Here is an 11,495-nt window from a genome sequence, read left to right as displayed (position 1 = left end):
TGATGTGGGCTGAATGAGTGGTTGAGGAGGGGGGGGGATATCCAGCCCCTCCCCACCTTATCCAGAACACAGGACCCTACCGCCAGTGGGTATGGCGGTAGGCTCCAGTAACCTACCGCCGTAGGGGATGGCGGTAGGCCCTTTTCCACATCAGCGGCTGCCAACGGCCGTCAGTCACCGTCAAAGGGCCTACCGCCGTAGGCTATGGCGGTAGGGCACGCAATCCTACCGCCAGCCCTCTGGCGGTAGGCAAAAGGGTCAGATCCCAAAAATTTTCCGAACTGGGGTCAGATCCCAAAATTCTTTCCAAAAAGGGTCAAAACACGAAATTCGGCCCCGTGGTGCTATTGATGCGGTGCACAGCGCTGCTGGGCTTCGTCACCCCGACCCCGGAGCCGTTGGATCACAGCAGCAGGCCGGTGTCCGTCGTCAAACCACGGAGGGGCTCTCTACAACCGCCTCACGCGCCTCCTCCCCGAAAGAGTTTAGGGAGTTTAGGGTTCCTGTCTCCACTCAAGGCCATGAGCACAGTGGATACTGTTGGAAATATGCCCTAGAGGCAATAATAAAAGTATTATTATATTTCATTGTTCATGATAATTGTCTTTTATTCATGCTATAACTGTATTATCCGGAAATCGTAATACACGTGTGAATACTTAGACCACACTATGTCCCTGGTAAGCCTCTAGTTGACCAGCTCGTTGTGATCAACAGATAGTCATGGTTTCCTGACTATGGACATTGGATGTCGTTGATAACGGGATCACATCATTAGGAGAATGATGTGATGGACAAGACCCAATCCTAAGCATAGCATAAAAGATCGTGTAGTTCGTTTTGCTAGAGCTTTGCAAGTGTCAAGTATCTCTTCCTTCGACCATGAGATCGTGTAACTCCCGGATACCGTAAGAGTGCCTTGGGTGTATCAAACGTCACAACGTAACTGGGTGACTATAAAGGTGCATTACAGGTATCTTCGAAAGTAGCTGTTGGGTTGACACGGATCGAGACTGGGATTTGTCACTCCGTATGACAGAGAGGTATCTCTGGGCCCACTCGGTAATGCATCATCATATTGAGCTCAACGTGACCAAGGTGTTGGACACGGGATCATGCATTACGGTACGAGTAAAGTGACTTGCCGGTAACGAGACTGAGCAAGGTATTGGGATACCGACGATCGAGTCTCGGGCAAGTAACGTACCGATTGACAAAGGGAATTGCATACAGGGTTTGATCGAATCCTCGACATAGTGGTTCATCCGATGACAACATCGAGGAGCATGTGGGAGCCATCATGGGTATCCAGATCCCACTGATGGTTATTGACTGAGAGAGTCTCGGTCATGTCTGCATGTCTCCCGAACCCGTAGGGTCTACACACTTAAGGTTCGGTGACGCTAGGGTTATGAAGATATGTATATGCAGAAACCCGAATTTTGTTCGGAGTCCCGGATGAGATCCCGGACGTCACGAGGAGTTCCGGAATGTTCTGGAGGTAAAGAATTATATATAGGAAGTGCTATTTCGGGCATCGGGACAAGTTTCGGGGTTATCGGTATTGTACCGGGACCACCGGAAGGGTCCCGGGGGTCCACCGGGTGGGGCCACCTGTCCCGGGGGGGCCACATGGGCTGTAGGGGGTGCGCCTTGGCCATCATGGGCCAAGGGCACCAGCCCCTATAGGCCCATGCGCCTAGGGTTTCCCCCTAGGAGGAGTCCTAGTGGTGGAAGGCACCCCTAGGTGCCTTGGGGGGGGAGGGAAACCTCCCCTAGGCCGCCGCCCCCCTAGTAGATCTCATCTACTAGGGCCGGCGCCCCCCCTGGCACCTCTATATATAGTGGGGGAGAGGAGGGACTTCACACACCAGCCCCTGGCGCCTCCACCTCCCCCCGTTACGTCTCTCCCTCGTAGTCTCGGCGAAGCCCTGCTGCTGTGACGCCCTGCATCCACCACCACGCCGTCGTGCTGCTGGATCTTCATCAACCTCTCCTTCCCCCTTGCTGGATCAAGAAGGAGGAGACGTCTCCCGTCCCGTACGTGTGTTGAACGCGGAGGTGCCGTCCGTTCGGCGCTGGTCATCGGTGATTTGGATCACGTCGAGTACGACTACATCATCACCTTGCAAGCTTCCGCACGCGATCTACAAGTGGTATGTAGATGCAAACTCTCTCCCTAGACTCGTTGCTTAGATGAACTCATAGATGGATCTTGGTGAAACCGTAGGAAAATTTTAATTTTCTGCAACGTTCCCCAACAGTGGCATCATGAGCTAGGTCTATGCGTAGTTCTCTTTGCACGAGTAGAACACAACTTTGTTGTGGGCGTGGATTTTGTCATCTTACTTGCCTCTACTAGTCTTTTCTTGCTCAACGGTATTGTGGGATGAAGCGGCCCGGACCAACCTTACACGTACACTTACGTGAGACCGGTTCCACCGACTGACATGCACAAGTTGCATAAGGTGGCTGGCGGGTGTCTGTCTCTCCCACCTTAGTTGGAGCGGAATCGATGAACAAGGCCCTTATGAAGGGTAAATAGAAGTTGACAAAATCACGTTGTGGTGATTCGTAGGTAAGAAAACGTTCTTGCTAGAACCCAATTGCAGCCACGTAAAAGATGCAACAACAATTAGAGGACGTCTAACTTGTTTTTGCAGCGATTGATCATGTGATGTGATATGGCCAGAAGTTGTGATGAATGATGAATTGTGATGTATGAGATCATGTTCTTTGTAATAGGATTCACGACTTGCATGTCGATGAGTATGACAACCGGCAGGAGCCATAGGAGTTGTCATTATTTTTTTGTATGACCTGCGTGTCATTGAATAACGTCATGTAAACTACTTTACTTTATTGCTAAACGTTAGTCATAGAAGTAGAAGTAGTCGTTGGCGTGACAACTTCATGAAGACACGATGATGGAGATTATGATGATGGAGATCATGGTGTCAAGCCGGTGACAAGATGATCATGGAGCCCCGAAGATGAAGATCAATGGAGCTATATGATATTGGCCATATCATGTCACAACTATATAATTGCATGTGATGTTTATTATGTATTATGCATCTTGTTTACTTAGGACGACGGTAGTAAATAAGATGATCCCTTATAAAATTTCAAGAAGTGTTCTCCCCTAACTGTGCACCGTTGCTACAGTTCGTCGTTTCTAAGCACCACGTGATGATCGGGTGTGATGGATTCTTACGTTCACATACAACGGGTGTAAGACAGTTTTACACAGCGAAAACACTTAGGGTTAACTTGACGAGCCTAGCATGTGCAGACATGGCCTCGGAACACGGAGACCGAAAGGTCGAACACGAGTCGTATGGAAGATACGATCAACATGAAAATGTTCACCGACGATGACTAGTCCGTCTCACGTGATGATCGGACACGGGCTAGTCAACTCGGATCGTGTAACACTTAGATGACTAAAGGGATGTCTAATCTAAGTGGGAGTTCATAATTTGATTAGAACTTTATTATCATGAACTTAGTCTTAAACCTTTGCAAATATGTCTTGTAGATCAATGGCCAACGCTAATGTCAACATGAACTTCAACGCGTTCCTAGAGAAAACCAAGCTGAAAGATGATGGCAGCAACTATACGGACTGGGTCCGAAACCTGAGGATCATCCTCATAGCTGCCAGGAAACAATATGTCCTAGAAGGACCGCTAGGTGACGCTCCCGTCCCAGAGAACCAAGACATTATGAATGCTTGGCAGTCTCGCGCTGATGATTACTCCCTCGTTCAGTGCGGCATGCTTTACAGCTTAGAACCGGGGCTCCAAAAGCGTTTTGAGCATCACAGAGCATATGAGATGTTCGAAGAGCTGAAACTAGTTTTTCAAGCTCATGCCCGGGTCGAGAAATATGATGTCTCCGACAAGTTCTACAGTTGTAAGATGGAGGAGAACAGTTCTGTCAGTGAGCACATCCTGAAGATGTCTGGGTTGCACAACCGTATGACCCAGCTGAACATTAACCTCCCAGATGAGGCGGTCATTGACAGAATCCTCCAGTCGCTCCCACCAAGCTACAAGAGCTTTGTGATGAACTACAACATGCAGGGAATGGAAAAGACCATTCATGAAGTGTTCTCGATGCTGAAGTCAGCAGAGGCTGAAATCAAGAAAGAACATCAAGTGTTGATGGTCAATAAGACCACTAAGTTCAAGAAGGGCAAGGGTAAGAAGAACTTCAAGAAGGACGGCAAAGATGTTGCCGCGCCTGGTAAGCCAGTTACCGGGAAGAAGTCAAAGAATGGACCCAAGCCTGAGACTGAGTGCTTTTATTGCAAGGGGAAGGGTCACTGGAAGCGGAACTGCCCCAAATACTTAGCGGATAAGAAGGCCGGCAACACCAAAGGTATATTTGATATACATGTGATTGATGTGTACCTTACCAGTACTCGTAGTAACTCCTGGGTATTTGATACTGGTGCCGTTGCTCATATTTGTAACTCACAGCAGGAGCTGCGGAATAAACGGAGACTGGCGAAGGACGAGGTGACGATGCGCGTCGGGAATGGTTCCAGAGTCGATGTGATCGCCGTCGGCACGCTGCCTCTACATTTACCTACGGGATTAGTTTTGAACCTTAATAATTGTTATTTAGTGCCAAGTTTGAGCATGAACATTGTATCTGGATCTCGTTTAATACGAGATGGCTACTCATTTAAGTCTGAGAATAATGGTTGTTCGATTTATATGAGAGATATGTTTTATGGTCATGCTCCGATGGTCAATGGTTTATTCTTAATGAATCTCGAGCGTAATATTACACATGTTCATAGTGTAGATGCCAAAATATTTAAAGTTGATAAAGATAGTCCCACATACTTGTGGCACTGCCGCCTTGGTCACATTGGTGTCAAGCGCATGAAGAAGCTCCATGCCGATGGACTTTTAGAGTCTCTTGATTATGAATCGTTTGACACGTGCGAACCATGCCTTTTGGGCAAAATGACCAAGACTCCGTTCTCCGGAACAATGGAGCGAGCAACCAACTTGTTGGAAATCATACATACCAATGTGTGCGGTCCAATGAGCGTTGAGGCTCGCGGAGGATATCGTTATGTTCTCACTCTCACAGATGACTTGAGTAGATATGGGTATGTCTACTTAATGAAACACAAGTCTGAGACCTTTGAAAAGTTCAAGGAATTTCAGAATGAGGTAGAGAATCAACGTGACCGAAAGATAAAATTCTTACGATCAGATCGTGGAGGAGAATACTTAAGTCACGAATTTGGTACACACTTAAGGAAATGTGGAATCGTTTCACAGCTCACGCCGCCTGGAACACCTCAGCGAAACGGTGTGTCCGAACGTCGTAATCGCACCCTATTGGATATGGTGCGGTCTATGATGTCTCTTACCGATTTACCGCTATCATTTTGGGGATACGCTCTAGAGACAGCTACATTCACTTTAGATAGGGCACCGTCTAAATCCGTTGAGACGACACCGTATGAATTATGGTTTGGAAAGAAACCTAAGCTGTCGTTTCTAAAAGTTTGGGGATGCGATGCTTATGTCAAGAAACTTCAACCTGAAAAGCTCGAACCCAAGTCGGAAAAATGCGTATTCATAGGATACCCTAAGGAAACTGTCGGGTATACCTTCTACTTAAGATCCGAAGGCAAGATCTTTGTTGCCAAGAACGGATGCTTTCTGGAAAAAGAGTTTCTCTCGAAAGAAGTAAGTGGGAGGAAAGTAGAACTCGATGAAGTACTACCTCTTGAGCGGGAAAGTGGCGCAGCGCAGGAAACCGTTCCTGTGATGCCCACACCAACTGAAGAGGAAAACAATGATGATGATCAAGGTACTTCGGATCAAGTTACTGCTGAACTTCGTAGGTCCACAAGGACACGTTCCGCACCAGAGTGGTACGGCAACCCTGTCCTGGAAATCATGTTGTTAGACAACAATGAACCTTCGAACTATGGAGAAGCGATGGCGGGCCCGGATTCCAACAAATGGCTTGAAGCCATGAAATCCGAGATAGAATCCATGTATGAAAACAAAGTATGGACTTTGACAGACTTGCCCGATGATCGGCGAGCGATAGAAAACAAATGGATCTTTAAAAAGAAGACGGACGCGGATGGTAATGTTACAATCTATAAGGCTCGACTTGTTGCTAAGGGTTATCGACAAGTTCAAGGGATTGACTACGACGAGACTTTCTCTCCCGTAGCAGGAAGCTGAAGTCCGTCCGAATCATGTTAGCAATTGCCGCATACTATGATTATGAGATATGGCAAATGGACGTCAAAACGGCATTTCTTAACGGGCATCTTAAGGAAGAACTATATATGATGCAGCCGGAAGGTTTTGTCGATCCTCGGAACGCTAACAAAGTATGCAAGCTCCAGCGATCCATTTATGGACTGGTGCAAGCATCTCGGAGTTGGAACATTCGCTTTGATGAGATGATCAAAGCGTTTGGGTTTATGCAGACTTATGGAGAAGCCTGCGTTTACAAGAAAGTGAGTGGGAGCTCTGTAGCATTTCTCATATTATATGTAGATGACATACTCTTGATGGGAAATAATATAGAATTTCTGGACAGCATTAAGGCCTACTTGAATAAGTGTTTTTCAATGAAGGACCTTGGAGAAGCTGCTTATATATTAGGCATCAAGATCTATAGAGATAGATCGAGACGCCTCATAGGTCTTTCACAAAGCACATACCTTGATAAGATTTTGAAGAGATTCAGAATGGATCAGTCCAAGAAGGGGTTCTTGCCTATGTTACAAGGTATGAGACTGAGCTCAGCTCAGTCACCGACCACGACAAAAGATAAAGAAGAGATGAGTGTCATCCCCTATGCTTCAGCCATAGGATCTATTATGTATGCCATGCTGTGTACCAGACCCGATGTAAACCTTGCCGTAAGTTTGGTAGCAAGATACCAAAGTAATCCCGGCAAGGAACACTGGACAACGGTCAAGAATATCCTGAAGTACCTGAAAAGGACAAAGGACATGTTTCTCGTTTATGGAGGAGACGAAGAGCTTGTCGTAAAAGGTTACGTCGACGCTAGCTTCGACTCAGACCTGGATGACTCTAAGTCACAAACCGGATACGTGTATATGTTGAATGGTGGAGCAGTAAGCTGGTGCAGCTGCAAGCAGAGCGTCGTGGCGGGATCTACGTGTGAAGCGGAGTACATGGCAGCCTCGGAGGCAGCACATGAAGCGATTTGGGTGAAGGAGTTCATCACCGACCTAGGAGTCATACCCAATGCGTCGGGGCCGATCAAACTCTTCTGTGACAACACTGGAGCTATTGCCCTCGCAAAGGAGCCCAGGTTTCACAAGAAGACCAGGCACATCAAGCGTCGTTTCAACTCCATCCGTGAAAATGTTCAAGATGGAGACATAGAGATTTGCAAAGTGCACACGGATCTGAATGTCGCAGATCCGCTAACTAAACCTCTCTCGCGTGCAAAACATGATCAACACCAGAACTCTATGGGTGTTCGATTCATCACAATGTAACTAGATTGGTGACTCTAGTGCAAGTGGGAGACTGTTGGAAATATGCCCTAGAGGCAATAATAAAAGTATTATTATATTTCATTGTTCATGATAATTGTCTTTTATTCATGCTATAACTGTATTATCCGGAAATCGTAATACACGTGTGAATACTTAGACCACACTATGTCCCTGGTAAGCCTCTAGTTGACCAGCTCGTTGTGATCAACAGATAGTCATGGTTTCCTGACTATGGACATTGGATGTCGTTGATAACGGGATCACATCATTAGGAGAATGATGTGATGGACAAGACCCAATCCTAAGCATAGCATAAAAGATCGTGTAGTTCGTTTTGCTAGAGCTTTGCAAGTGTCAAGTATCTCTTCCTTCGACCATGAGATCGTGTAACTCCCGGATACCGTAAGAGTTCCTTGGGTGTATCAAACGTCACAACGTAACTGGGTGACTATAAAGGTGCATTACAGGTATCTCCGAAAGTAGCTGTTGGGTTGACATGGATCGAGACTGGGATTTGTCACTCCGTATGACGGAGAGGTATCTCTGGGCCCACTCGGTAATGCATCATCATATTGAGCTCAATGTGACCAAGGTGTTGGACACGGGATCATGCATTACGGTACGAGTAAAGTGACTTGCCGGTAACGAGACTGAGCAAGGTATTGGGATACCGACGATCGAGTCTCGGGCAAGTAACGTACCGATTGACAAAGGGAATTGCATACAGGGTTTGATCGAATCCTCGACATAGTGGTTCATCCGATGAAAACATCGAGGAGCATGTGGGAGCCATCATGGGTATCCAGATCCCGCTGATGGTTATTGACTGAGAGAGTCTCGGTCATGTCTGCATGTCTCCCGAACCCGTAGGGTCTACACACTTAAGGTTCGGTGACGCTAGGGTTATGAAGATATGTATATGTAGAAAGCCAAATTTTGTTCGGAGTCTAGGATGAGATCCCGGACGTCACGAGGAGTTCCGGAATGGTCCGGAGGTAAAGAATTATATATAGGAAGTGCTATTTCGGGCATCGGGACAAGTTTCGGGGTTATCGGTATTGTACCGGGACCACCGGAAGGGTCCCGGGGGTCCACCGGGTGGGGCCACCTGTCCCGGGGGGGCCACATGGGCTGTAGGGGGTGTGCCTTGGCCATCATGGGCCAAGGGCACCAGCCCCTATAGGCCCATGTGCCTAGGGTTTCCCCCTAGGAGGAGTCCTAGTGGTGGAAGGCACCCCTAGGTGCCTTGGGGGAGAAGGAAACCTCCCCTAGGTCGCCGCCCCCCTAGTAGATCTCATCTACTAGGACCGGCGCCCCCCCTGGCACCTCTATATATAGTGGGGGAGAGGAGGGACTTCACACACCAGCCCCTGGCGCCTCCACCTCCCCCCGTTACGTCTCTCCCTCGTAGTCTCGGCGAAGCCCTGCTGCTGTGACGCCCTGCATCCACCACCACGCCGTCGTGCTGCTGGATCTTCATCAACCTCTCCTTCCCCCTTGCTGGATCAAGAAGGAGGAGACGTCTCCCGTCCCGTACGTGTGTTGAACGCGGAGGTGCCGTCCGTTCGGCGCTGGTCATCGGTGATTTGGATCACGTCGAGTACGACTACATCATCACCTTGCAAGCTTCCGCACGCGATCTACAAGTGGTATGTAGATGCAAACTCTCTCCCTAGACTCATTGCTTAGATGAACTCATAGATGGATCTTGGTGAAACCGTAGGAAAATTTTTAATTTTCTGCAATGTTCCCCAACAGATACCGACCCTTGTCGACGAGAGGCCTTCGTTTTTAGATATTTCTTTCGAGTCTTTTTTACGGTTTGTGTCATCCTCAGAAATACAAGACTGTCGTGCCTCTGTGAAGGTGGAATAAAGTTCTCCCCGCCTAGCACCATCCCGATGATACGTCTAGCATCGTCGGTGGTGTGTGGATGTGTGCCTTTGACGGATTTGTTCGGATCTGGTCATTGTCCGTCTACGTTCGTGTGTCTTCAATTTGGATCCTTGCAATCTATGCTACTCTTCATCAGTGACGGTTGTTGTTATGTTGCGCAGGTCTTATGACACTTGGCACGACAACTTCCCAACTCTACTACAAAAGTTTTTCCCGGCTCCGGCAAGGGAAGGGCAATGACGATGGTGCGCCTTTGGCTCGCTTCAGTGCTTCTAGCCGTCGTTAGGTGGACTATAAGTATTTGGATGTAATTTTTATTATTTCTGGTATTCGTTCTACTGTCATGATTGAAAATGAATATATAGGAATTTTTCAAGAAAAAAGAAACCCACCGAGGGGATCGAGCTTGTCACTTGGTCCGATGACATATGGTCACTAGTAGTCTTGAGGTATAACTGGCAGCATCCTTTTATTCATACATAAGCTTTTTTTTCTATTCATACATAAGCTTTTTTTTTCAAAAAAGACCTCGGGATTATATTGCAGATTCACCAGTAGTACAAGGGACCCCAAAAGTAAATAAAATTACAACTCGGTCCTCAGACCACTCAATGCAGACTAATCTGGCCAAAGCGAGTTGTCGGCGCACGATCGTCGTCGCCACTCCATAACCGAAGCAAGCATCCTTTTGAAGATGACCATGGCGACCAGGAAGTCTACTGTCTTCATCCACAAATGACCAGCACACCGAAGAGAAGGCTGACGTCGTCGAATCTTCGCGACAAACCAGAGATACGTCCCCTACATCACACCTAGACCCAACCCCTAAAGCATCAATGGAGAGCTCGCCGGTACAAGGGGAGGATAATGCTCACAGGGCAGAGTCGCCGCTGCCGCCGCGCCGACCAGCCAGAGGACACCAGACCTCGTGATATCGTCAGATCACTAAGGAGCAACCCCCCCTCCTTCGATCCAGCGCTGCCACCGACGAGGAAGGGAGCCGAGCCACCACTGGATCCATAGATCAGCGGGAAGACCACACCACCCTAATGTCGGCAACGCCTACACCGTCAAGGGAGAGGGAGGACGGCATATTTATTTTTCCGGAGCGGTGTCAAAGTCCTCACCAAATCGACGCCAATGGCCACTAAAACCTACCCTATCTACACGCCTGATGCAGAGAAACAGGATCCCCACCTCCTCCCACTGGGCACTTGCCTCTCCATACATAAGCTTGTTAATTACAGATAATGGTCCTGATAGCACGAGGAATCTCATAGATCCAACAGGACATTACATCAACTCTATTGATTTGGCAAGAGACTAATCTCATAAATCCAATATGACCTCACATCCTACTTTGTTGATTTTGCAAGAGATTAACGTGGACAAAGGTACAAGAAACAATCTATGTAGTCCAGACCTTGATATCATGGACTAAGGAGTGCAGAGGACCTGTCAAGGTAAGATTCCTTGACCTTTTTGATCATCGACAAATATTCTGAAGCCACCATGATTCACGACATACCTATGTCTCCAACAATAACTTAGGCTTGGCTTCTGCAACTTCAGGATCTTGATTTTGAGCAAAATAGCCTCCGCTGGCTGTCTGCACCATTCCTTGGTGACAACGTATCACCACCCCAAACCCGCTCATGTAGGCTGAAAAAATATTGTTGCATCCACATCAATAAGCATTGACCATTCTGGTGGTGGAGACTAATTTTGGTTTGACTTTAAGAACTCATGTATGGTGGAATTTGTCGAACTGAACGAATACAAATTGATGAACTCATCATAAGCTTTGATCTTTCTCGTTACACGAAGTGGATGAATTAAGGCCCAACCATTACGGTAGAGATTTCTATGCTCCCAAATATGCCAAATAGCAACAACCAAAACTAAGGCATGAAAAACGGTAGCATTTGGTATCCACAATAATATACATTGTCTAATATGGATGAAACTCTTTAGGTTCAGGAAAATGCCATACTCATTTTTAAGTTCTTTTCATACTTCCTTAACACAGTGACAATGCAAAAAAGCAGTGTTCAGCGGTTTCCTCCCTATT

Source organism: Triticum dicoccoides, chromosome 3B (assembly GCF_002162155.2).
Source record: "Triticum dicoccoides isolate Atlit2015 ecotype Zavitan chromosome 3B, WEW_v2.0, whole genome shotgun sequence".
Taxonomy (NCBI): domain Eukaryota; kingdom Viridiplantae; phylum Streptophyta; class Magnoliopsida; order Poales; family Poaceae; genus Triticum; species Triticum dicoccoides.
The sequence above is the reverse complement of the archived record's forward strand: the minus strand, read 5'-3'. Positions refer to the sequence as shown.